At 34.0% G+C, this 27,527-nt stretch overlaps 1 protein-coding gene and 1 pseudogene across 6 annotated transcripts in view; both read left to right on the top strand.

Annotated features, from left to right (window-relative positions):
* Nucleotides 1-5,732: 5,732 nt before the first annotated feature.
* Nucleotides 5,733-6,680, top strand: LOC143225407 (ubiquitin-conjugating enzyme E2-17 kDa pseudogene; annotated as a pseudogene). The gene has a single exon (XR_013013826.1). The product of XR_013013826.1 is annotated as a ubiquitin-conjugating enzyme E2-17 kDa pseudogene (transcript).
* A 13,941-nt stretch (nucleotides 6,681-20,621) lies between these two features.
* The window catches only part of LOC143225395 (large ribosomal subunit protein mL63), a 42,034-nt gene continuing 35,128 nt past the window's right edge, over nucleotides 20,622-27,527 (top strand). The window contains exon 1 of one of the 5 annotated variants that reach the window (XM_076454721.1): nucleotides 20,622-20,875. The gene's annotated coding sequence lies outside the window, so the exon portion shown is untranslated. The remainder of the gene's footprint in view (nucleotides 20,876-27,527) is intronic. The other 4 variants (XR_013013825.1, XM_076454731.1, XM_076454750.1 and 1 more) reach the window with 4 other exon arrangements.

The raw sequence follows: 27,527 nt of genomic DNA, 5'->3' as shown, positions 1-27,527 counted from the left end.
GTACAAAGCTACTCGAGGGCTATATGCGCTAGTCGTCCCTAATTTAGCAGTGTAAGACTAGAGAGAGGGTAGCTAGTCATCACCACCCACTGCCAACTCTTGGGCTACACTTTACCAATGAATAGTGGGATTGATCATAACATTATAACGCCCTCACTGCTAGAAGGGCGAGCATGTTTGGTGCAACTGGGATTCGAATCTGAGACCCTCAGATTAAGAGTCAAACGCCTTAACCCACTTGGCCATGCCGGGCCTATGTGAAGCAAAGGAAAGGAGAATGGACCAAAGAACCAGAAGAACTGGAAAAAGTTAGACAGATTTATTTATTTATTTTAATATAATTAATGTATTTTTGTGAATTTGAAGGTGTCAGTAATGGAAAACATCGTATTTTAGTAAAGGAGCCATTTACTAATATAACAAATATAAAGCTGATTCAGGTATAACAGGACATATGCAAAACTGATATGGTTGTACAACTGAATAGGACGAGGCAATGCAACACTGAGAGCAATTTTAAGAGCATGGTATTTGTTACGTATTATAACTTATTTCGGACGATCCTTTGGTTTATTATACAGTAAAACCTGTCTAAAGCGGAATCACACGGAACCGAGTAAAACTTCCGGCTTATACAGTGAACATGCATTTTCTTAATTATATATACTTTCTGAGCGGAACGTTATACTTGTTTGACTCAAGGGAAGTAAGACGTTTGTGAATAAAGTTATTATACTGTTTATGCTATATTCATTAGAATAAGAACAAAATAGACATTCAAAATATACATGAGCACACAAAATCTTAATCACATTTATTTGAAAAAAGTGTCCAATTTCAACTGTTTTGTTTTTTAATGAACTTTCTCATGTGGTTGAAACAGAACGCCAATTCTACGGCCATTTTGTGAAGTTCATTTTCCCCCTTAATTTTTGCATACAGTTTGATAGTGTTAATACAACTTAACACTCGCTATGAAGTAGGAATTTCTATTTTCTTACTATCTTTTCCATTTTGCACTTCTATTATAGATTTTAAATCAATTTCATCGTTTTCTGTTAAAACATTCTTATCAACGTTCACAAAACCTTCCGCGTTCACAGAATTATCTGCATCAACCTTCTCAGTCAGATTTGGATTTCACTAGAATCGTCATAACAAACAACTTCTCCACAATCTCCGCCATTATCAAGAATAAATCCACAGTTTCGAAAACATTTTATTGTGCATTCATCTTTTACGCATTTGATTGAATGACTTAAAAATGCAATTGCATCTAACACGTCAATTTTCATGAACGTTTCAGATGCTCTCTTACAGTTCTCCATGCTTGCAATAATATGATGAAGCATCAGTTTTCTGTATTTCAATTGAAAACGCTTTATAATTCCATTATCTTTTGGACTGTAGAACTGATGTTTTACATGGAGGTAGAAAGACTAAACGAACATTTGAAAGTTAAACTTTTGGGCGACAAGTTACATTATCTAGGAAAAGTAGAATATTACTATTTTTTGTTCCATTCTTTTGTTTAATTTGTTCAAATATCCCTCAGATACAACACTTGTCATCCTGCTTTATTATTCGTTTTCCATTCCACAAGAAGTTGATTCTTCCTTAATTTTTGAAACAGCGCGAATTTTCACTTTTACCTGTTACCCATGGTTTCTTTAGTTTTCCATCAGCAAATGCGACCAAAAGCACAGTCAATTGTTCGTTCGAATAGCGACCTCCGGAATAATGACGGCAGAAAAAAAACGAACATATTTAACCGATACTTACTGTAACAAAATGTCCGAGAATTTATTAATATTTAAAGAAATTGTTAATTAAATAAGAAATTAATATTTAATAAAAAAATATTTTTTCCGTCTGACTCAGGTTCTAATCCCACTTGTTGATATATGAGGTAGGTTTGTTTGTTTGAGAATTTCGCACAAAGCTACTCGAGGGCTATCTGTGCTAGCCGTCCCTAATTTAGCAGTGTAAGACTAGAGGGAAGGCAGCTAGTCATCATCACCCACCGCCAACTCTTGGGCTACTCTTTACCAACGAATAGTGGGATTGACCGTAACATTATACAACCCCACGGCTGGGAGGGCGAGCATGTTTAGCGCGACGCGGGCGCGAGCCCGCGACCCTCGGATTACGAGTCGCACGCCTTACGCGCTAGGCCATGCCGGGCCTATGAGGTAGGTGAAAGATAGTTTTCCTTCCACGTTATGTAGATTCCGCAATACAGAGGGCCTTTTATAAGAGAAATCTTAAGATAATTCTGCAAAATTTTGATGTTTCCGGCTTGTACAGGTTTTACTGTATTATGCACTTTTAGTATTTCTATTTCATATAACCAGAAATTTCAACTTAGAAATTAATGAAACGTTAATATGTATGAAATTTATGTTATTTGCCAACAAGTCTGATACACACAATTTTCTTTTAAACACAAATATATTTTAATATACAAACATAAAAACAATACAAATTAAATTACAATTACAAATTTGTAAAAACAATACAAATTATAATAACCGTTATTACTAATAGTTATTATAAATGATGGTTTATATAAAACAGTGGTTCTTAACCTTGTTGGAGGTACTGAATTCCGGATGTTTCGTACTTGCATTCACTGAACCTTTCGTAATTGGAAAAATAAAATATGATTTTTTTCAAATTCAAAACATAAGTAGATATTTTATTAGTGCACAAAATGAACCATGCATCAGTTGCACACAATATCACTGTGTTCAAAGAACAGAATCAACAAAACATGAATTTCACACAAAAGCGAAAACATAACTCAATGAATATTTACTGTAAATCAATGTGGCTTTTGCTGTTGCCTTTCAGTGACAAGTTCAGAAATGCGCGGCTTCACCTTGGCAAGTGCCACTCTCATATCAAACGGCTTTCACAAAGTCTGTTCCTTTTCTTCGTTTTTATGTCTACCATTCTCGAAAAGGATTGCTCGCAAAGATACGTTGTAACAAACGGTACGAGTATCTCAAGGGCTTTCTTAGCAATAAGAGGGTACGCTACGATTTGGTGACACCAAAACGTTGAGAGCCTTATTGTTCTGAAAATTTGTTGTTGCACCTGGCTGTGCTGAAGTTCAATGATTTCGTCGAGGCATTTATCATTGACATCTGCTGTCGCAACACTAAACGTGAACGGCTGCCTCACCCATGCTGGATATGACTCTCTGGTGGAAAAGTATCCGTCGAGAGACTTTACGAGCTCATCTAAGTGCATGGGAATTGCTTGCTTCAGTTCCCCGGGTACAGAAATGTCTCTGATTTCAGACACATCTTCCATCTTACTTACACAGTCGTCCAGCAGGGGAAAGTTTGCAAAGTTATCATTCTCTGTTCGTCGTTTCCATAACGGTAGCTTTTTTGAAAAGCCTTCAGGTTTTCTTCCGCTTCGATGATGTTGACTCCACCGCCCTGCATCTGTTGATTGAGAGCATTGAAGACATCGGCCATGTATGCCAAAATGAAAATGAACTCAGATTTTTCGAAGCAATCTGCATTACAATGTTTGTGCTCTCGCAAAAACAGGGATAATTTCATACGCATGGCAAAAACACGATTCAGCTCCTTTCCCCGGGATAACCACCGAACATTAGAATGGTACAGAAGTACCTCGAATTCAGAGCCCATTTTATTACACAGCTCTTTAAAGATGTGGTGCTTCAGGGCACTATTTCGCACAAAGTTCACACATTCCACTACAATTTTAAAAACTTCTGCCAGTTTTGAAGGCAAGGTTTTTGTTGCCAACGCTTGCCTGTGCAGAACACAGTGCGTTAAAATGATGTGTGGTGCATCGGCTTTTACCAGCTCAACAAAACTAGAGTTTCGTCCCAGCATGACTGGAGCTCCGTCCGAACAAACTGCAGAAACCATATCTCACGAAAGATTGTTGTCTCTGAAGAAGTCATCCACAAATTTCTTCATGTCGGCTGCCTTAGTTGTTGTTATAAAAGGCTTACAAAATAAAAAAAAATTCTTTTATCTCGTAGTTCTTCACATAGCACACGAATACAACAAGCTGGCTTAGACTGGAAATGTTGGTAGTCTCGTCGAGTTGAAGGCTGAATTTTGCTGGGCTTGAAATCAGATCTGCAACTACGTGAGCCAAAATGTCATCGCTCATGTCATCTGTTCTGCTGCTGATGGTGTCATTTGAAAGAGGAATTTGGGATAACTTACTTTCAGCAGCTTTTTCCAGCATAATATTCGCCATCTTTGATGCAGCTGGATTTACGAGTGCTTCACCAATGGTGTGTGGTTTGCCCTGCTTTGCGATCAAGTACGCAACTTCGTACGATGCTGTGAGGATCGGTTTGTCGATGTGTACAAAGCCAAGAACAGGCAAAGTAGCCTTTTCATCGAACCTGGCTCTCTTTACCTTGAATTCAGCAAGCATTGTGTTCTTGTATTTCGCATCTCCATGCAGCTTTAAGGAGTGTTCTCTTAGTTTTGCTGGTGCTAGACTAGAATTGCTCAACTAGGCATTGCAAATCATGCATTGAGGACACTAACTCCCATAATGTTCCGTTATATGCTAGACTAGAATTGCTCAACTAGGCATTGCAAATCATGCATTGAGGACACTGACTCCCATCATGTTCCGTTATACACGTGAATCCATATTGTACGTATTCGTCCGACCACTTTTTGTTTTTGCTCGACATAGTTAGTATGAAGGTATTGAAATATTAGGAAAAAAAATCACAAATGACGCCCGATTACTACAGTCACAAGTCGACTGCTAATCGCACGAAGTTCCATGCAGCACAGATATGAAGGCCAAGTGATGTGACGTGATCAGCCGCAGCCAATGATGGCCAAGTGGAGCATAACGTCACGAATCATACCAGTGGGGTGAACGGAACGGACACACACGCTGTGTTAAGAACCGCTGATATAAAACAAGTTTAGAAATTTATAGACAATAATGAGTCTTATATTCGGTCTAGAACTTAATATTTTATCGACGATCAAATTCCCTGATGAGCAAATTAATTCTGAGTTGAATTTAATTCAAAGAGCAAAAGGACTTTGACAACTTTCTTGATCAATTTAAGTTGCATTTCACAAATATCTAATAAGATGATTTTAAAAAATTGTGTAATGATATGATGGGGTTATAAAACAAGAAGCATGTCTGCTTATCACATCTGTAAGATAACCCTTTCGTTTTCGGAACCACCTTAGAAACTGTCAACTCTTTCCTACGAGCCAATAAGGAAAATTTTTTATAATGCTCCAAAATTTGACAAGTAAATTCTAAAATTTCAATACCTTTTTTTCTAGTGACAGAGCACTTGTCATATGGTTTGAGTAAATTATCTTCTACTATTCCAAGGTCGATTTCTCCATTCCTTCTATTGAGTGATATATCATTTATATTGCCATTTAATATAAATGATGATAATTTAAATCCATTCCTATGCAATTACTATAATAAATGTAATTTTTCGTATATTTATTTGTCGAACAAAATATTTTGTAGTGACTAAACATTCACAATACAGGTAGAAATACCTGAAAGTTTAATTTAATTAGCAAACTTTATTAATGTAATGATTATGCTTCTCTCAATATTCTTCCATTACAAGAGTGATAAAAAATAGTTTTAGGAACGGTTAGTCAGATTTAACTATCAAACTTATTTTTATGTTAAAGACTTTGTTAGTGATTATTTGTTGTTAATTGTAATATTCGAGAGGGCGGTTGTTTCTCCACTGCATAACGACTACTGACCTTTTGTCTGTGTGAAGAAGTTTGAGATTATTGTATAATCGCTAAATTTATTTCTGTGTCATGCAATTTAAAGAGAAAACATAAGTTAGAATCAGTTACTGTTTTCTCTCGTTATTTTGTTAACATTCCCATAAAATGGCACTAAAAAGAATAAAGAAAGAGTTAGATGATTTGAGAAGGGACCCACCAGCTCAGTGCTCTGCAGGCCCGGTTGGTGATGATCTATTTCACTGGCAAGCCACGATTCTCGGACCACCAGAAAGCCCATATCAAGGAGGAGTGTTTTTTCTGACTATTCATTTTCCCACAGATTATCCATTCAAGCCACCAAAAGTTGCATTCACGACAAGAATTTATCATCCAAACATCAATAGTAATGGAAGTATTTGTCTTGATATTTTGAGGTCTCAGTGGTCACCAGCCTTAACAATATCAAAAGTACTTTTGTCAGTTTGTTCACTGTTGTGTGATCCTAATCCAGATGACCCTTTGGTGCCAGAAATTGCTAGAATCTTCAAGACTGATCAGGATAAGTACAGCGAACTTGCACGAGAATGGACAAGAAAGTATGCGATGTAACATTGTGGGCCTTTGTCATAAAGTGACAGAACATTCAGTTGTTACTTACCATTATCAGAATAGGTAGTTGTCTTAAAAGTAAACATTTTCTGTTCCTTTTAATTTGGTTCTTCAACTTGGAAAGTATCTAAGCTTTGGTTGTATGTTTTGAATTAAAAACATTATTTAACAATATTCAGTAGGATAACCCACAGACTAGTCTTGCAATCTGTGTTAGTAATATGTACTGTTGTAACTTGTATAAGTTCTCATATATGTAAAAATACCAGATGTAGTTATAAAAGCACTGTTAATGGTTAATAATTAAAATAAATGATGAACAAAGAACTGGTGTATATGTTTGAATTTTTTGTTACAGATTGTTCCATGGCAATTTTCTTCAAATGTACACTCAGTGTTGATATGTTATGAATAGTGTTCTTGAAGTTATAATCCTCTTAAATATGTTACTTAAAGAAAGTGACAGTTAAAGATATAAATAAGAGACTGTTTGAATTTCAGAAAATTTAAGAACTGTACATAAGTTAATTATTAAGTCTTCTTTGCTAATACACATTACAACAAGTTGATTAAAGAAGTTTGTCATATAGCTTCAGGTGTTATACATGTATAAACCCCCAGTTGAATGAATTAGTTATATAAAAATCAATAGTGATATTTCACGATGCATAATTTTTTGAAACAAAAAGTAATGCCAGTTTTTCACATTACTTATTATCTTGATATATTTCCATGTTATTTCAAGTATTTAAAACAATTCTTGTGTAGCTTTGCACAAAATTTAAAACAATCCAAACCATAAAGTGGTGGAGTGTGTATGGTGTTTTAGCTAAATGTAAAGTTTAAGGACAAAAAGGGATGTGTTGGTTCACCTTGGCTGTTCCAATTGAAAGCCAGTTCTTATAATACAAATATCTATCATGCCCTCAATTTAAACTCCCTTAAATTGACTGTCTATCTATTTGAATGCAATCTATTCTAAAGGCTGTTTGAAAAATAAAGCTATGATGGTTGAAGATTATTGTTACCCTGCTAAATTGTATATTTGTATTCCCTAGTCCTATTATATATCAACACTATCACCTCAGTCAGTTCCCCTCTAACTTATTTTAAATACAACTCAGTTTTAGGTATATTAAACTGTCTCATATGAGAACATTTCTATTTCAAGTATGATTTGTAGTTCTTTTCTTAATCCTTTCTAAAGTTCAGTGTATTTTCTGTTGTATGGAGCTCAAGACTAAGCACAACATCCATGGTCTAACCAGTGATTAATAAAATGAAATGATAGCCTCTTTAGACTAATTTTCAATATTTCTGTAGATATGATTTAAAATCCTATTTGCCTTATCACTAGCAAAAATATATTGATTGGATTGCTCAAGGCATTGTTCAACCATAATGGCAAGATAGTAAAAAAAAAGGAATATTTAAGAAACCTACTCTTTTATAATCATTAGAAATTAGCCTTAATTTATCATACCTTGGAGGTCCTAATCACTAATCACAATATTCTGCTTAGATTTAATATATTTTTAAAAATCTTTAATGTTAATTTTTACATTTTCAGCCAGCCTGTATTACATACATTCTTTTAGGTTTCCTAATGCCAATTTAACTAACTTTTTAACTTCCATAATGCTCTAAACAGTCTGTCATAGCAGTTAACCATCCACTTAGGGCTACACTCTCAAGCAACCTCAATCTTAGGAGTTGACGTCCGTCAGTGTCTGTGGCATTTATAACTTAAGTATGAGATGTCTTTTACTGTGTTCCTGTATTGTTCTTGTCCAGGGCGAATGTAAAAGGATGGAATACCCTGAAATTGATATAACTGAGTAACAAATAATAAACAGAATGATAGACTGGCTTCACATTATTATTAAGTATTTTAAACAGTTTATTGGCTAAATAATTCACAAGAATAAGTTAGCATCATCAAAGCTACATATTCTTGAAAGCCTATATAAACATATAGAATCACTGTGGTGAGTAAAAGATATATTAATATACACTATTACTCTATGAAACCTAGTCTTATTCTTGTAACTTGGAATTTCTATTCTCAGTTTCATTGGTTGATTATGTGCTAATGTATTTGTGAATCAAATGATTGAACAAGTGTAACTTGTCTTCACATAGATATGGATAATGCACATCATATACAACTCAGAGTAATCAACTGCTGCTCAATTTTGCCTAGGGCACTATAAATGGAGCCGGCACTGACGTATAGTGTATGTTAGAGGATATAATCATACAACCATTACAGAGTGCATAAGCATTTCCAGTACTGGTTGTCAGAAGGAAGGAAGGCATGCTGAGTACTGACTTCAGATGGGTGAATTCAATGGCACTTAATGATGTGTGTCTACTTCTGCCACTAGCTAAATGTCAAGATATATTAGAAGATACCAAGTGATTCAGCACTTTAGAACTAGCTTCCAGATACTGGCAAATTATGCTACATAATGAGAGTTGACCTAAGGCTGTTTTCAACATTGAGATGATTTATATGTTTTATATTGTCACTTGGCCTTTGTAATATGCCCATCATTTTCAAGAGGCTAATGGACTTTATTATAATGAAGAGGGTGCAATGGGAAAGAAAGCCTGCTTTAATTCAACAATATTTGAATGCATATTCATTCCTACTGCTGAAAACTGAGCATAGTATTTTAGTGAATAAGAAGGGTAGGGTTGAAATTAAAAGGAAAATGTGTGCTTATATGCAAAGATGTGGAATTTTTCTGTCATATATTGATTCTTGAAGATTACAGTGGTGCAAGACTGACCTCATCCTATAATTAATTTAATTCTGCTGTTTCTTTGAACTTGCATTAAGTGATGATGCTTTGTGGTAATTTCTTCATTATTCACTGTTGGCTCTCACTAAAGCTGATGTGAACTTTAGATGGATTGAAGGATATAATCAACCATTCCTGTTATTAACGATACTTTAGTTGAGGTTTTCAGTGCTGGTATATCCATAATGAGAATGTGAGTTCTAGTTGGAAACTGATGCTAGCAATAGTGGAATGGAGGGTAGGTATCAGAGTTAGAGAATAAGTGGAATGGCATATTCTTGTAGCTCCTGATATACATATAGTGAAGGAAGAAAGAACAGCTTTGAAGTTGAAGGTGTGGTCTTCATCAAACACTGCCATCACTACTTCTGTGATTGAAAATTCACATTTGAATACACACCATGCATTGAAGAAGTGGCTTTCTAACATTAAACCCCTGGAAAGAATGATTGAACACTTGATCATAATATTGCAGGAGCATTACTTTGTTGTCCTGTGTTGTTCAGGCATGCAAATAAAATTTGATGAAATTGTTTTCCATGTGGGGATAAATTGTTTGTTTGTTGCATGTCTTAACTGTAAATTCTGTGTGGGAGATAAAGCCATTTATTTCTGTTGTAGTGGCATCAAGTCATATGGAAGGAGAATCCATTAGTAATTGGATACAACTATCAAAACTACGTAAAATGTAAGTGAAGGACTGAAATCTACCTTGAATATTCTTTGCTGTGCAGAAGGTGAAACATGGCTAGTACATATTGACATTTGGTTTTCATGTTGTCTCACAAATATGTTCCCTACAGCTTTTAATCATGATATACTTTAGACTTTGTATAAGGTGAAAACTGGAGACTATTAAGGTTTTACATACTTTTGTGCAAATGCATGACAGTGATTTTACTTGACATACATGAGTTGAAGCATTAAGTGGTGTGGTGTTGTAAGCATTGTATGATGTGCTCTATTTAGAGTAAATGTTAGCTTAATTAGGGTGAATACCAGTTGAGTATTGTTTCTCCTTTGTGAAGAATAGCCCTGTATATTGCTGGTACATTCTGTAAAACTGAATGTGGTAATTGTTATGTACTAGTCATTATTGATTACTTTACTCAGCCCACTTTTCACCACAGTTTGCCTCTTATGCATTGATAGGACACTGAATAGCTTGAGTCGGCACACCTGAAGAGATTTACATGGATACAATTTCAGAAGCTAGCTCTTCTTTCAGTTAGGTAAAGTTCTGGTGTATTAAAGATATATAATTTATCTTATCACCTCAGTCTAATGGTTTAGCATAATGGACAATGCAAACTATTAAATAAATGCTGAAACAATTTGTTAATCATGGCAGAAATGACTGGGATGATGTATCATGCATTGAAGCATAGGTATACTGTTTGTTCTCTGAACATGCTCATGTTTGATAAAAAAAACAACTCCTTAAACATATGTCGAATGATTAATGTCTTCATTTGTTGAAGTGCATGACCTTGTACATTACATAAAAGTAAGGTTGACAATATGGTAGAATATGTGGTAAAGCAGTTAAGTAATGTTAAAGTTATAGCAGTTACATGGTATACATATAAGTACATGGAGAAGCTAAGACTACATTACTCACAAACATCCTGTGCACTGGCTAGATCAACAATTAAAGGTTGAATCTGATGAGACACAGGATGATGCAAGTTCTGTTTCATTTAATCTCTACTCAGTTGATGAGCTGTAGGATGCAGAGAGTAATTTCACTGTCACACAAAATGAGTCAAATGAGGAAATTCCTGGAGAAGAAGCATAACATAACTCTGCTGATTAGCCACGATGTCAACACAAAAGTTATTATCATTATGGCTTGGATTATCTGCTAGAGTAGCAGCTAAGACAACTACATAATTTTAAGATCAAAGACAGAAAGAAAGTTGTATTCTTTATTTTCCAAGCTGTAAAGGGGTATTTCACTAATTATATGTACTGTATTATGAGATTGCTCCTTGATTATTGCAAAGTTGGGATGGTTTGTTGATTGTCAGAATAATTGGACCAAAAAGGTATTGTATCCTCACTTTCTGAGCTCCTAATTAGTATTTCACTGAGAAATATCTACAGGATATACAGTGATAGCTGCTCCACAATCAAGACAGCTGATGGTAGTATGGAGAGTATATAGAACATCAGCAGACTGAGGATGATCTATGGGAGTTCAAAAATAAGCTAAAAGGACAGTCTTTCTTTATAAAGCTATGAAGTGATTTTCTAAGGCACATTTTTGTTCAATGTTTCACAAAAATTGCACAAACTGTCAAGATAATTAGTAGCAGATTACTAGATGCCTTCAGTCCATTGGTAAATAACCATGTCTTGAAGATTCTGAGCAGCAATCTTCAACATCTGTAACACCTGTGTCTCATTTTCTTATATTACATTCTCTTTCAGACAAACCTTCAGGGCAAATGTCTCCCTTTTTTATTCAGAAGGGATTTGCTGGCTCTCCAAAGTAAGCCAAAAAGCTTTGCTTTGGTGACATATTGGTGGAAACATCCACATCTGAACACAGTGAACTCCTCTTACATTCAAAGGCTATTGGGGATATATAGCTATTGAGGTTATGCCCCATACTACTTTGAATTCGTCATGAGGGGTTATTGTTGAGAGGAATTTGAAGAACATCTCCAAGTCAGAAATTCTCACTGGTTTCTTCACCTAAGGAGTTTCTGAGGCATATCTCCACTTGCAAAGATGGAATTATAATGCTGATCAATGCCCTCATTTTAACATTTACATCACCACATCAACCTGCCACCATCAAGTCAGGTTATCTTAATTGCAAGGTATGGCCATAAATTCTAAACCCTTTCAGATGTTTCCAGTATCAGCAGTTCGGTCACTCGAATACATCATGTCGTGATTCCTTGATGTGTGCTCATTGCAGTGGCAAGGACCACAATGCCTATGAATGTGAAACAGACCCTCATTGCATCAATTGCAATGGTTCTCACCCATCCTACTTTTGTTCTTGCTCTAAATGGTTGGAAGAAAAAGATGTGCAGCGTTTGAAGATGATTCAAAACATAACTTACCCTGAGGTTTCAAAGTTGCTGTCCACCACTTCATTTTAGACGTATGCTGCTGCAATTCGTTCCACTACAACAGTGGGAGTCCAGACAGATGTCTCTGTGCCTTCAAGGCTCGGCATGGAAAGGTGGGTTAAAGCGTTCAACTTGTAAGCTAAAGGTCGCGGGTTCGAATTCACGTCGCATCAACCATGCTCGCAATTTCAGCCGTGGGGCGTTATTATGTTACGGTTAATCCCACTATTCGTTGGTGAAAGAGTAGCCCAAGAGTTGGCGGTGGGTGGTGATGAGTAGCTGCCTTCCCTCTAGTCTCACACTGCTAAATTAGGGACGGTTAGCGCATATAGCCCTCGTGTAGCTTTGCGCGAAATTAATAAAAAAAACACGTCATTTCAAAAGTAAGTGTTGAGCTTTGCAGGCGTGACAGGAGACAGACGAACACTCGGACAAATATCACAGCGCATAATTTGTGTTCGCCACAGGTTGGCAGAATCAACTAGGCTTAACGCAAGAATTAGCGACCACGTGAATGTAAGTGGACAACACAACATTGTTAAGTACTAGAAATCATTTTAATACTATTAATAAAATACTTCATAACACCATGTTGTTGTTTATATTCAATCAAGATCGTTAATTTATTGTATTAAAATACCTTCTTTACACCTGTATGCTCTACGGAAATGTATATACTAGAAATCACTATTTTTTATTTATTGTTATAATTTTAAACAAGAATAACTAAACTTCAAACAATTTGGAATGTCTATTAATTATATATATATACGATACTCGAAATATCAATACTGGTACAATAGAAGTACAAGAAATGCGTCACGATACACGATCGTACTATGTCGTCGAATTAACTGAATAATTATAAATGTATCGACTGAACATGTGTTATTTCTTTACTTTGCTGCAATGTGCGCATCTTACGATTTTTTAAAACTTTTTTATCAATAAATGTCAATAAACTAAGTACCCAAACGCAGCTCATAATCCATATTTTAATTTCTTAATTTTAAAGGAAAATATTTCATATCTGTCTTCACCTGTATATTTCGTGATGTACCTGCAGTGACATCACCCATTTCAGATTTTTTTTTTTTTTCCTTTTATCCCTTGATCTTTAAATTCTGGTATAAATCAGCTTCACGACAGATATTGCTCAGCCATAATCTAAATTAACCTTCATCTTTATAGTTTTACTGAGATATAACTGAATACTTCTTGTACTTGTACCCTTCACATACAGATACCACGGTTCACTGGAACAAGCGTAAAGGCTCATACAATGATTTATTTTATGGTCTCGGGATATCTGTTCCACAGGCAAAGTAAAAATAGACAATAAAAAACACAACAAAAATTTATTTGATAAAATAATATAGGTTTAAACTGTAAATATAAGTAACTTCTAACTTTATGTTCAACATTGAAAAGGATATAATTGTTGCTTATTTCATGATTTTCAGTAATTCTTTTCATTATATTGACATGATAGCTCTAAAACCTTGGAATCAACTATGCTGTGTGTAGAGGTAAAAATATTACCACAGTAAACTTTTAAATTAATATACGAGAATACAGAGGTTATGCAAATAAAAATTGAGCATTTTAAATGAAAATATCTTCTATTTCTGTTAGATATACAAAAGTATTCGGTATTGAAAATTATTACTTAATTTATTAAATTATTTGTCAACTTCTTCTGGTTTCTGAAATTATTTTAAGCTGTTTGTGGGTCAAAACTGCTCTCCCTCGACGTCCTATCGTTGTGGGTGACTCAGTGCTTATTTCATCGTTAGGAAAAGCAAATCTGTTTGATTACTTGTACCAACATAACTTTCAAAAGTGGACCATCATCCTCTTGATTACAGTAAGCTCGACACTTTGTTTATTCAACCATTGATTCATTCTGTGCTCTTACTCCTAGCTCCATTCACATTCATTCTTTACAATAACTATATGCATGCTTCCATCACTGTAGTAGGTGTCCAACACGTGCTTTAGAACAAGCAAAATTCTGCTTCTGGTTCAGATTGGATTTCTTATTGCCGTCTCTGACATATTCTTTTGTGGTCCTTTCGTTTCCTTGCTTGATTTTATGCCTTCTTTCTTTCTTTTGGGTTTTCTCCTGAGTTTTCCGTGTAATTTTCTTGTTACCCTGCGTTTCGTAAAATCTGATGAGTCAGTGTTTGATTTGAGTTTGTATCATTTCATCAGTCTTATTAGTGTTCTTAGTAGAACTCTTGAACACATCCTGGTTTCCAGTTTTCACATATTTGATGATGACCACTGCTTGTTGTAGAATTCTCAAGCTGGACTTCGCCTGTATTTCTCTACCAGGTATTAACTTTTGAAATTATCTGATTCTGTTACTAATATTTTAATACCAATAAGCTTTCATGTAGGGTGTGATATGGACTCAGCATAACCAGGTAGTTTGAGTGCTTAAATCACAATCTGCATGTCGCAGGTTCGAATCTCCGTTCCACCAAAAATGCTCGTCCTTTCACCCATGAGGGCATTATAACGATACTGTCAATCCCTCTATTTGTTAGTACAAGTGTAGCTCCAAGAGTTGGCAGTGGATGGAAATTATTAACTGCTTTCATTGCTAACTTATGAACGGCTAATGCAACTCTCGTGTATCTTTGTGCAAAATTCAAACCAAAACCAATGTTTTTATTTAATTTCCAATGAACATTTGACTGTATATGGCACCATGATTTACTCCATGAGTAATTTTTCCTGTTGTCTACATTTGTCTTATTTCTTCTTTTCCCTGTGAGAAGTTATCTTCATTGATGGGACTTTATTATTTTATTTTTATTCAGAGTTTCCAAAAGATACATTATCTCCCATTTATCTTTATACATTTTCTACGTTTCCTAAATGCCTCAGTCTAATTCAATTGTATCAGGGTGTCTATGAGAATACTTTTGTTATCCATTGTAAGACAATTTTTGTTGCAATTAAAGTCAATACAATTTTTGCTTCATTTAACCAGTAGCATTTCTCTTCTAATACGCCCAAAACATGTAATAGTCTTTTTGGTCCCACATGATGAAAATAACATCCATGCCATTAATACATCATTATTTTATGTCTCTATTGACAGTATCACGATTCAGCTTTAATCCTGAATTTAATATTTCTAATAGCTCAGTTCGGAAGCTTATTTTTCTGCCCTCTTTGATAAGATCATTCCCCTTCTCAGTCAGTTGTGATATCTCACAGGAACTTATTGGGATTTAAATCTAGCTTTCCAACTGTACATGTAAAAGATATTAATTCCACCCTCACATATAAACATTTCACCTTGATTTCTGCGTACCCTGCTTATTATTTTATCCAGGTTTTTAATATATAACAGATTTACCATTACACGTTTATTTTTAGTTCTTACACTTGTTTCTGTATAGTTTTATTTTTTTGCATGTGATGCATATTTTTTATTGTGTACTGCACAAGTTCCACCTTTTTTTTCGAAATTTGTAGAGAATTCTTGAAAGTGAGAATCAACAATAATTGTTTATGACAACGCGTTAGAATATTGTAGAAACATCGAGAAATTCGTGTGGTTCGTAAATGAAAATCGACGCGCTGTGCGACGTATTATTATTACTATTGGACAGCTACAGTCAGTGTGCTATACGCCTAAGAATCTATAAATATGATTAACGCCTATTAATTGAAAAGCTACATAATTTGACCAGGAGAATATATATATATATTGAACATTACAACCGATCAACTTCAGTAAATTACTTCGAACGTAGGAATTTCTATGAAGACATTAAATATCCTCTCTGATAAAAATCAAGCTAGCTAGCTTAAGCAAGGTGCATTATTACCAATATTTAATAAATTGTGTGCTTAAATATGAAACATAAATACGGAAGAGTAATAAAAATTTGCGTTAAGTTGTACATAACGTAAGTATCAAATCCTGCAGGGCCAGTTACATATTTGTTAACCGTGTTTTTGGTAAGTGATAAATTTTACAATCCAACTGTTTGAAAGTTTTATTTTGGACTTTTGTCGTTGTCATTTTTTGTTTAACCCTGGTTGGCCTCCTAGTTGTACAGCGGTAATTCTTCAGATTTACAACGCTAGAATCCGAGTTTCGATACCCATGATGTTCAGAGCACTAATAGGTCATTGTGTAGTTTTGAGCTCAGTTACAAACAAATTAAACGTGCTTTGTAAGGTCGGATTACTTACAGAAAGTGATCGTGACTTGTTGGCTACAAACAAGTAACAATAAAGTCCACTCGTTTTTAAAATAATATATTACAAGAAGTCAGACTTGTATACAAATGTACATTACACATTTTATCACACAGTTGCAACAAGAGCTTTAAATAACTTAATTTTCGTCAAAGTCAACAAAGGCGATTCAATTATTTCATAACACAATTGACAAGATTAATTATTTTTCGATACTTTATTATTACGATGCAGTCTGTGATACTGTTTCTTTAAAAATCACCGCTATACACTCTTGATTGCTAAGCTCACGATCACACAGTCTAAAACTAAAGCTTAATAAAGACTTGTTGACATGTATTATGTTGACAGAAGTGTAGAACATTCCACAGAATGCTGAATATCTGGATGCAATAACAGTCAATTAAACCAATGAGAAACTCAGAAGGTTTCAACAATATAACACAATAATCTCATTACTCTAAAGAATTTGTAATTAATAACAATTGAACTACATAAGGTATGATTTGTAAACAGTTACATAAAAAACTCATAAAATATTGCTTCTCAAGATAATTAAATTTATTTTATATGAGAGCTACACTATTAAAAAATCTTAATCATAATGTTAGCAATAAACTTAAACTGAAAGAGTCAAGTATATTTAATAAGTTCTTCCTCAAGAAAAAATATTTCCAATGTATGTACACAGAAGGTGGACAAAAAGAAATCCCCTCCTTAAAATGTTGTTAATTTGTTATATCTTTTATTATATAACAGAAAAATATATACAACTATATATTTTTAGAATACACTCAATGAGATCTGTTCAAATATGGATTATTTTATAGGCTAATTGTAATAAGATCTAAGAAACTACAGCAGGTTCACAACATTTTTATGTAAAAATATAACTAAAATCATAAAAAGTTCAGGTATTTACAAATGCCAGTGTTAAAATTAGGATTTGAAATCAAATTTCAGTCTCTTGAAAATATTCGATGATTGAAGTAAATGTTTGTTAACTGCTATATGGCCATATATTCTATTCTTGTTTGGTGTTCTCGATACTGTAAATCTGGACAATTTTCTGTCATTTATTACATGGTCGTTTATCTCATTGTTGCCCACCGCTAGTACAGCGGTATGTCTCCGGATTTACAACGCTAAAATCAGGGGTTCGATTTCCCTCGGTGGGCTGAGCAGATAGCCCTTTGTGGCTTTGCTATAAGAAAAACACAAACGCATTATCTCATTTTTAAGGTCAATAGCAGTCTTTCTTCTGTCCCTAAGGCTGTATAAACGAAGCTTTGTAATATCAGTATTATTAAGTTTAGATATTATGCCTCTTCCTTTCTTATTTTCTAATTATTTGTCTCGATCAAATGATCTAGGGTGCCCTTGACAGTGTTTGGGGAGCATTTAAAGTCTGTAGCAATTTGTAAGATACTTTAACCAGGATCATGTAGAACTTTTATAGAAACTCTCTGCTCTACTGACAATTCTTTAGATTTTGGGGCTGTTGCATAACAACAAAACTTAATATGTATCGTTAAACACTATTAAATTGATATCTTCTGAAATATTCCAGTACCTTACGTTAGCTCCTTGCTAGGTTCTTTCTATATAATTAAGACAGAGCATTGGGTACCATAACAATTAGTTAGGATCCTAAATTTGATCAGTATGTTCATTCAAGCAGAACCCTTTTGGCATGTCTTTGATAAAAGTAAACGGGAGTTTTAAAGAATGGTAAGTATTCTCACCTTGGCTCATTCAGTTGTCAACAGGTATTTGTGAAGTATTACCATTATGTTCAAATCTACATTTTATAATGGCATGGAAAAATTACTCCATAAAACGGAAAAAATGATAAAATATTCTCTTGTCCTAACACTTTTGCAAATAACTATAGGTAGAATGATGTATGCTTATATTAAGAAAAATCATCGAACTTAGGATAATAATTCTCCCGAACTCTTTCTTGCAATTAAATTTCTCTACATGCCACATAATCTCCATTTGAGACAAGAGAACGAGTGGGAAAATATCAAATAACTCAACTAAATGTATAAATGAAAACAAGATTACAGAGAGTGAAAAATCATTGTTAATTGAGACACAAAGAATAGCTTTTAGATGCATTAAAAATAATAAACAAAATTATCCAAACCTATCCTGGTTACATTCTCCTGAAAAAGAGGATACGATCGGAGGTTTATTCAAATTGAAAGAGGACTAAGTGAATGTCATAAATATATAAAGTTTGGTTTGTTTGTTTGTTTTGAATTTCGCGCAAAGCTACACGAGGGCTATTTGCGCTAGCCGTCCCTAATTTAGCAGTGTAAGACTAGAGGGAAGGCAGCTAGTCATCACCACCCACCGCCAACTCTTGGGCTACTCTTTTACCAACGAATAATGGAATTGACCGTCACATAACATCTCCACAGCTGAAAGGGCGAGCATGTTTGGTGTGACGGGGATTCGAACTCGCGACTCTCGGATTACGAGTTGTGTGTCTTTAACACCTGGCCATGCCGTGCCTAATATATTATGAATTTTAGAATAATATTGAAAGTTCTCTCAGTCTCATATCTTTGATACTTTTAATAATCGCCCAAATATCAGACAGCGATACTATAAAACTATGATTTAAAATTAAAATAATTAACACTGGAGTAAAAAAGCCAGGCATTTAAGTACAGTAATTGAAGGTTGCACAACTGTCATCTATACACACTATTACGTATATGAAAGGAGGAGAAAATATATGAAACATGTGAACAAGTGCGTGTTGTCCTTCCTCCATGCAACCCTGTGAGGAATTTGCTAGTTTGATTTGAATTTCGTGCAAGTTACACAAGGGATAACTACTTAGCCGTCTTTAAGTTAGCAGTGAAAAAGTAGAGAGAAGGTAGTTAGGCATCACCATCCCGCCAATTCTCAGACTACCTTTGACCTGTTACTCAAATTAGTAACAGATAATTTGAACTGAAGTTATTTAAATATAAAAAAAGATGTCTAGACACATTGAAATAATTTGACCAAATTTTTATTACAACAAAAAACAGGAGGTACTTACGCAGAAGAAATGGCATTCCTTTCTGCAAGGCTGTGTTTAGCGCCGCAGCTTTCTTTCTCCTGTGATTACTCTTCATAAAATTAAATGAGTTATTACTGACTAAAGTATTTATTTGACAATCCCCTAGAAGAAACCGGCTAAAGAGTTTGTTTGTTTTTCGAATTTCACTCAAAGTTACACGAGGGCTATCTGCGCTAGCCGTCCTTAATTTAGTAGTGTAAGACTAAAGGGAAGGCAGCTAGTTATCATCACCTACCGCCAACTCTTGGACTACTCTTTTACCAACGAATAGTGGAATTGACCCTCACATTATAACGCCCCCACGGTTGAGAGGGCGAGCATGTTTGGTGCGACGGGGTTTCGAACCCAGCTAAAGAGAGCATACTTGAATTCAATAGGTAAACTTGTTCTCTTTGAATAGTTCACAGATTAATCTCTTGACTATTGGATGATCGTTAGATACAGTAAACGTCATAACTAGCCAACAATGGATATTATTACACAATGCCAATTCTTGATTTCTTGTAACTCAGATGTTATACATTATTGCAATATCCTTTCTTGCAGAAATGATATCACCTTCTATAAAGAACAAAGAAATGAAACAACTATTGCATCTTTACGACTTTTTAAACCACGTTTGCTGCTATTACAGCATGCAAACAAAATAACCTAAATTTAAAAACCTGTATCTGTAAAGCAAATAGAAAATATTTGATATTTCTTATATCGCACCCGCCCTGCAGATCCGCTTCAGTGCTAAGTGTTAATTTGTTTTTTCAACGTATATTTTTGAAAGACATAAGTCTTTGTATGTGAAACACTAAATCAGGACAGATATTTGTATGGAAAAAAATGTGCCAAGTGTAAAAACTGAATCGTGACAGACTTTTATATCAAATCAGTTTCGGTCTTTTGTTTTTTATGCTTTTCAGTAAAATTAAATTTAGAATTTGAGTAATTTCCATATACTTTTGGAATACAATATAAATGTTTTTGTTTTTTTATGAATTATAATAAGAAACGCAATAATAAAATAAAAAACCATCGGAAGCGAAAAACTGACTTTTTAATATCTCTAGGGCGTAACTTGTTATTTGCGCTAATAATACTATAACGCGTATGATGTGTTTTCCAGTTTGTGGGAGCTCTAAAATGAACCGTGAACAGAGTTGAGAACTGTGTTATTTGGTTTGGTGGTTGTGTTGGACGAAAGCGGAGGTGAAACATAGGCTTCGGATTACTTGTAAAAATTTAAAGAATACGAACGGTAAAACACCTATTATCTTTATTGAGGCAATTATACTTTGATGTGACGTGTGGTTTCTATAAGCACAAGCTAAGGTACGTTATAATTCGGACATTTACTTTCTTCAAACTAACGTCAATCAAATATAACCTCTTAGTTAAGTTCAACGTTACAATACAGTTACAAGCAAGTAAAACTAAAAAAACGAAAACTACGTTACTTATTAATGAAATGTATGAATACCAGTATTAATAAAATAAGGATTACTCCCTTACGACCATGGTTAAAAATAAAACGTAGATAACGTAACGTACCAAAAATAAAACATAAAAAAGTTGTAACCTTAAGACTTATCTTGTTCCTGTTTAGTATATAGAATTAAAACTTATCTACGTTTTGTTCGTATACTCACTTCAGATTGAAGTGACGAACGTAGTCTGACGTTCAGACTAAGAAACATGACATTTTATTTAAGTGTGATGAAGGGCATGTCAGTATCATTCCATTTCACATCAGTCCAAAATATAGCTAAATACTTAATAAACTTAGTTTTTGATCAAACATGCAATTTTTATTAATTTCATTAACTTTTTAATACTTATGCATGTCGTGTAGTAATACCTGCAGTGTGTTGTTCATTAGTACAATAGGAGACACTATTTGTTATTGAAAACTTAAAAAGAAGTATCAAAGGTTTGGATGTCATTCTCTGCTTCACTTATGTTGTAAGGATGGCCCAGATCATTATGTCAAAGCCAAATATATGGGAATTCCTTTTTTTTTCACATATATGTTGAACATTTACTAAATATAAAGGATTGGAGGAATTAGCTACAACTTGCAGTATTTTGCCACCCCGTTTTATATATGTTACAAAGATATTCATGAACATTATTTCAAAGCTCATATGTGATGTCTACAATGGGCTGCTTGTTTTCTGGGTCTGTGCTTGGGATCTCTTGTCCTCAACTATTCTCCTTCCTTATTCAAAGATCTCAGCTGGTGACTTGATTAAAATATTGCCATAATAAGTATTCCTCTATTACTCTAATCTCAGTCCCCTTTTCCAGCTGTCATCTCAACAATATGGGGAGTGTATGTCTTGACTCTCATTTGCATTTAAGTTGTCGGTACCATAATACATTGTCTCATCAAATCTATCTCTTACAACTTTTGATGGTACATAGATATTTCTTGATGATACACGCAGTGAACTCTGCACTTGTCTTCTTTATCAATCACCAGAGTGCTCATTGTCTCTCTCTTCTTTTTCCTGTACTGTTGACCCATGTTTCTTGGCTCACTGTACAATAGCCTGTTCTCGTTTGGGTGTCCTGAGTCTTCTTGTGATTCATCTCTTGAGGCCTGCGAAGACACCACCTGTGGATAGAACTTTTGTTCCTCTGGACTTTAAGTTGCTGTCCTTTTATCTGGATACTTTTTGTTTTTGATATTTTTGCCACTCTTCTTAACTCCTCAATTCCCCTCTTCTGGTCCCCTGACTCCCTTCCTTCAGTTCTAGCTGGGGATGAGTCCTGTCAGGACTGGTCCAAATTTTGTTTTTCTCTTTGGATGATTCTCTCCTGCTCGAGTTTTCTTTCATTCTGGAAACTTCATGTTGAGTCTTTTTGAAAATTTCTGGTCAGATCAGCCATGGTTTCCTCTAATACACCTTCTCCAGTCTTCTCCTTCTCTTCTTCTAGGTTAACCTGAAGATGACCTAAAAAGGTCAAAATATTGTTCTGTATTTTTTATTTAAATAAATTTTTAATACTCACACCAGCCATCTTTAGAATAAATTTTTATTTCAAGTAGGTTTCTTATCACCATGTCAAGTATTATCCTCTCCTGTCTTTTCTGTGGGTTTTTTTTGCCACCTTTATCATCCTTATCTTGCAGTTATTCCTGATTCTAATCTGAATACTCTTCACCATGCTCTTATCCTTCCTGTCTTTGACCCTTTAATCTCTTGTTCCTTGTATCATTTTCACTTTGGTCCTAATTTTTAGTTTTTTCCTGTGTGGCTATAGGAAATATGATGTGTGTACCATTATTTTTTCCCAAAATTTTTCTTCCATTTTTAAATATTATAATCATTGTGTTCCTGATTGTTTTCTCTGTTCTATCCATGTGGTTTGTTGTTGTTCTGCCTACTCAGCTCATTTTCACAGTTCATGCTTCCATCTATTTATTCTTCTGAATTTCTCATCTCTTTGAGAGATTTCTTCTGTTAGTTTCAAGAAGTAACTACAGTATCTTATTGAATGTAACACCTTACTCACTCTCTCTAGGTTTTCACTTCCATTATCTGATGGAGTTCATTCAAACTGATGTGTGAGCTACTTTTATCATACCTTTTTTATGTCTTTTGGTTCTATCTTCTTCTGACTGTTGACTTCTTCTTATCACTATTCTACATATATCATACCTGCTCTAAAAAGGTAAGTTTTTATATATCTTACCTTTACAGTTGCAAGGCACTATACAAAGACTAAGGGCCAGTTTTATATTACTTGATATGGTAACATGAGTGCATGTGCACCTTGTCAATGCAATTTTGATAAAGTTAGCTACTGCATGATTGTAATGTATACATAATAAAAATATGTATACATGTATAGTGTTATGAGATTTAAGCTATTTGGATGTTATAAGTTTTAGTCATTCCAGAATGAAAAAAACATAATTTATAATTTTTTTCTTATTTTTTATGATGGTTACAAGATCTGTTTAATTTTGTAGACCACATTAGCTAAGATAGAGAAAATAAACAAAATATAAAGTTTTACTAAAAACAAACAAGAAATGTATTTAGGAACTTTTAGAGATCACACAAATAGTTGAAATTTTTGGGATGAAGAATAATTTTTTTAATCATAACATTTAAATAATTTGCATTCAAACTAGTAACAAAAACAGACTTGATATTTCGATAAACAAATCTTCAGTAAAAATACTTCATTAAAAAATCTGATTTTTTTGTGTACAACAGACTTGCAGTTTTTACTAAAGTCTACAGATTTTATTAGTGTACAAGTACTGCATCAAAAGTTATAGTATAAATACTTTTTAGCAACAGGTTCAGTATAATATACAAGAGTTAATAACTGTAAACACCTTTCAATTCCCTCTAACCCTTCTCCTCTTCAGAAAAACTAACTTTAAGAGATTTTAATCTTTCCTTGTAGGACAATCCCATCATCTCGGATATCATTCTAGTGCCTCTTCTCTGAATCTTCTCCAACAATTCAATGCCCTTCTTGGGGAAGGGAGCCCTAAATTGTATATGGTTCTAAAGGAGTTATTGCAAGTGACCTATACAATCAAACAATATCCCTTCTCTTGTATTAAATATTTCTATAGATGCTACCCAAAATGCTATTAGTCCTATTGCTAACTACAAAACACTATTGAGATGATTTAAGTGATTATTTGATAACAACATCAAAATCTTTTTCTTCAACTGCAGTGTTTAATGTACTTCCATTTCAATTTTAATAGTAATTTGAATTGTAAAAACGTACATGCATCAACTTATATTTTGTGTAGTTAAACATCATCTGCCATGTATTAGCTGAATGTATGAAATGTTCCAAATCTCCCGGTAAGTCTGCAGCATCTGTGATGCAATTAACCATTCCAAAAATGTTAATATCATCTGCAAACTTTACAGTTTTGTTAGTCATTCCAGAGTCAATATTACAAATATAAATCACAAAGAGCAGAGGCCTGAGCACAAAGCCCTGAGGCACATCAAATTATAATTGTGATCCAGTCAGATCTAAGTCCATTTATTATTACTCTGTTTTTTTTACTCTCCAGCCAATTTTCTATCCAATTTAACAACATTACCTCCACACCCACAGATTTAATTTTTGTATCAAATCTTTTGTGAGGCAGCTTATCAAATGATTTTTTAAAATCAAGGTAAACCAAATCACAGTATTTCCTTCACCAGTTTTTGCAGCATCATCCTTAAAGAATGTTAGAAGATATGTTAAACAAGACTTTCCCTTAGTGAAACTATGTTGACTTTTGACACTACATCAGACTGCTTTAAGCAACTGTGTAATGCATCTTTAATCACAGTTTCAAAACTTTTCCAACTAATGACATTAAACTGACTGGCCTTTGATTGCCTGGACAATGTTTATTGCCTCCTCTAAATATTTGACTAACATTAGCCACCTTTCAATATTTTAATCCTCTTCCACTACTCAATGGCCTATAAAAAGTATTAGCTAGTGGTTCACAAATAAAATTAAATTCTTTTAAAATGCTAGGATGAAAGTTGTCTGGTCCAGGGAACTCGTCAATTTTTTGGTTTTTCCAACTTATTGTCATACAGTTTCCAAACTTAAAATAATCTGTATACGTAGATACACTGACCATCCCAGTTTGTACTATTACTTCAGTATTTTCTTCATAAGTACTTCAGTTGATGAATAAAATGTAATTTTCTTTAAAAACTGAAAAGAACATATGGGTCATTCCATGTCAAATCATGCAGATTTTGGAAAATATTCCAGGTGACCCCTCAGAATGTCTTGAAAAAATTCTCATGTGCTCATCTACCTTTATAATGAAAAATTGCCAAAGATTAGATCAATATCTCTAATAGTTTCTGATTTACAGCCCTGTAAACTTTAAGTAATTTCTTGTTAATTTTGGCAAATTCATATTCAGGCAACTTTGGCTCCTTAAAGCTGCAAGAGTGACAGTGATAGAAGGCTGAAATTTGCTACACTGACTGAATTAATCTCACAGAATTCAAAAATGGTCTCAAACCAAGTTTATCTCTCTTTGGATTTGCATAGTGAGGCAGTAAAATTACCTGAAAACCCAAAATCGTAAAAAACATTGGTTTATGTAATAAGCCATAGCTCTAAGACTTAATATGATACAAAGCTGAAATTTGTTTTCTAATTTCCTATAACATATCAGTTGATAAATCAGCAATTGTTGTAATTAAAAGTCTATTAAATCTTCTGTAAAACAATGTAGTTGCATGCAACTTTTTATGATTTAGCTAAAAATAGCCCTACTTCTGGCCACAGTTTGACCATGCCACTAGTTATTCAGCCTTTTCAGATTTTTAACATATATTCTTACATCTCTGAATATGATATACAAAAAAAATCAGGATGGTGTTCAACTTACTTTTTGAGTTATAATTTTTTAAAGTATCCTCTGACCATATGTTGTTTACTTGAAAAAAAAGACTTCAATTCAGGTGTGTTACTGTGTGCAAATATATCCATACAATTGTGAAATAATTGATGAATCCCATTGAAATGTTCTAATCAGCCTTTATGATATATTTTTACATCTCTGAACATGATCTTCAAAAAATCAAGGTTCTGAAAAATAATAAATTATCAAAATTTAAGTGTATTTCATATGTACCATTGGGCAAAAGACCACATTCAGGGCATTCAGTTCTTTCTTGTCAATCGGGAATTATCCTGCAGAATTGTGTAAAGTTTGATCTACTTGAGCACTTTGAAAAATGCAAAACTGTGGCAGATATTAGGCCACATCATAGCTTTATTTCCCACACTACCAACAAATTGTATATGAGAAGGCTATCAGATGATGATGTGTACACAGTTGTAACTGTTGGTAGTAGCAGTGAAAGTGATGCTGCAGCAGCTCAAATAGGGTCTAATGATAGCAATGACAATTATCAGCCAGGGAAATATGTGGCATGCATATACAATCATGAATGGTATATGGGAAACATAAAAGATGTGTTCTGATGTGTTGGTGTCATTTATGAAGACATCAAGTAACGAATTGTTCTCATGGTCTGCAAGGTTGCATAAAGATGAAAGCTGGATTCCTTTCCAACATATTTTTTGTCTGATAAGTGCACCTACTGTGCAAGACAGTAGTGCTCGCCACTGTGTTCTAAGTCAAAGTGATCTAAACATAATCAAACTCAAATTTCAGAAATTTATTCAAGCTGTCTGAACAAAGCAATGTTTATTTGATGTTGTTAAAGCTAATTTATCACCAAAGCAGTTTTTGAAACATTTCATTGTCATGATTATTGCAGTTTGGCGTGACTATTATCTTTCTCAGTTATCCCCTTTTGTAGCACTGTGCTTTTTTGTGTCTGATTTACCTTTGTATTTGTTATATTATTAATCCTAAACTCAGCCATATCTACATAAGTGTAATGCATACACAATATATTTTCATTGCCATGTGATCTAACCAGTTATGCCAATAAACTTGTTCAGAAACGAATTAATTCTTTCTTGTTTCTTACAACTTCATTATTTAACATTGTGAAAGGCTGGTTACAATATTTCAGTGGGATTCATAAAATTCTGACAGACATTTTTCAAAATTGTATAGATATATTTGCACACAGTAACACACCTAAACTGATTTTTTTTTAAATATGGTCAGAGGATACCTTAAAAAATTATAACTCAAAATATAGGTTGAACACCATCCTGATGTATTTTGTAGATCATATTCAGAGATGTAAAAATATATGGTAAGAATCTGAAAAGGCTGAATAACTGGGGACGTGGTCAAACTGTGGCCTGAAGTAGGGCTATTTTTAGCTAAATCATAAAAGGTTGCATGCAACTACATTGTTTTAAAGGAGATCTAATAGACTTTTATTTACAACAATTGCTGATTTATCAGCTGATATTTTATAGAAAATAAGAAAACAAATTTCAGCTTTGTATCATATTAAGTCTTAGAGCTATGGCTTATTACATAAACCAA

The sequence above is a fragment of the Tachypleus tridentatus genome, chromosome 1, assembly GCF_004210375.1.
Source record: "Tachypleus tridentatus isolate NWPU-2018 chromosome 1, ASM421037v1, whole genome shotgun sequence".
NCBI lineage: Eukaryota > Metazoa > Arthropoda > Merostomata > Xiphosura > Limulidae > Tachypleus > Tachypleus tridentatus.
This window is presented reverse-complemented; position numbering and strand designations above follow the sequence as displayed.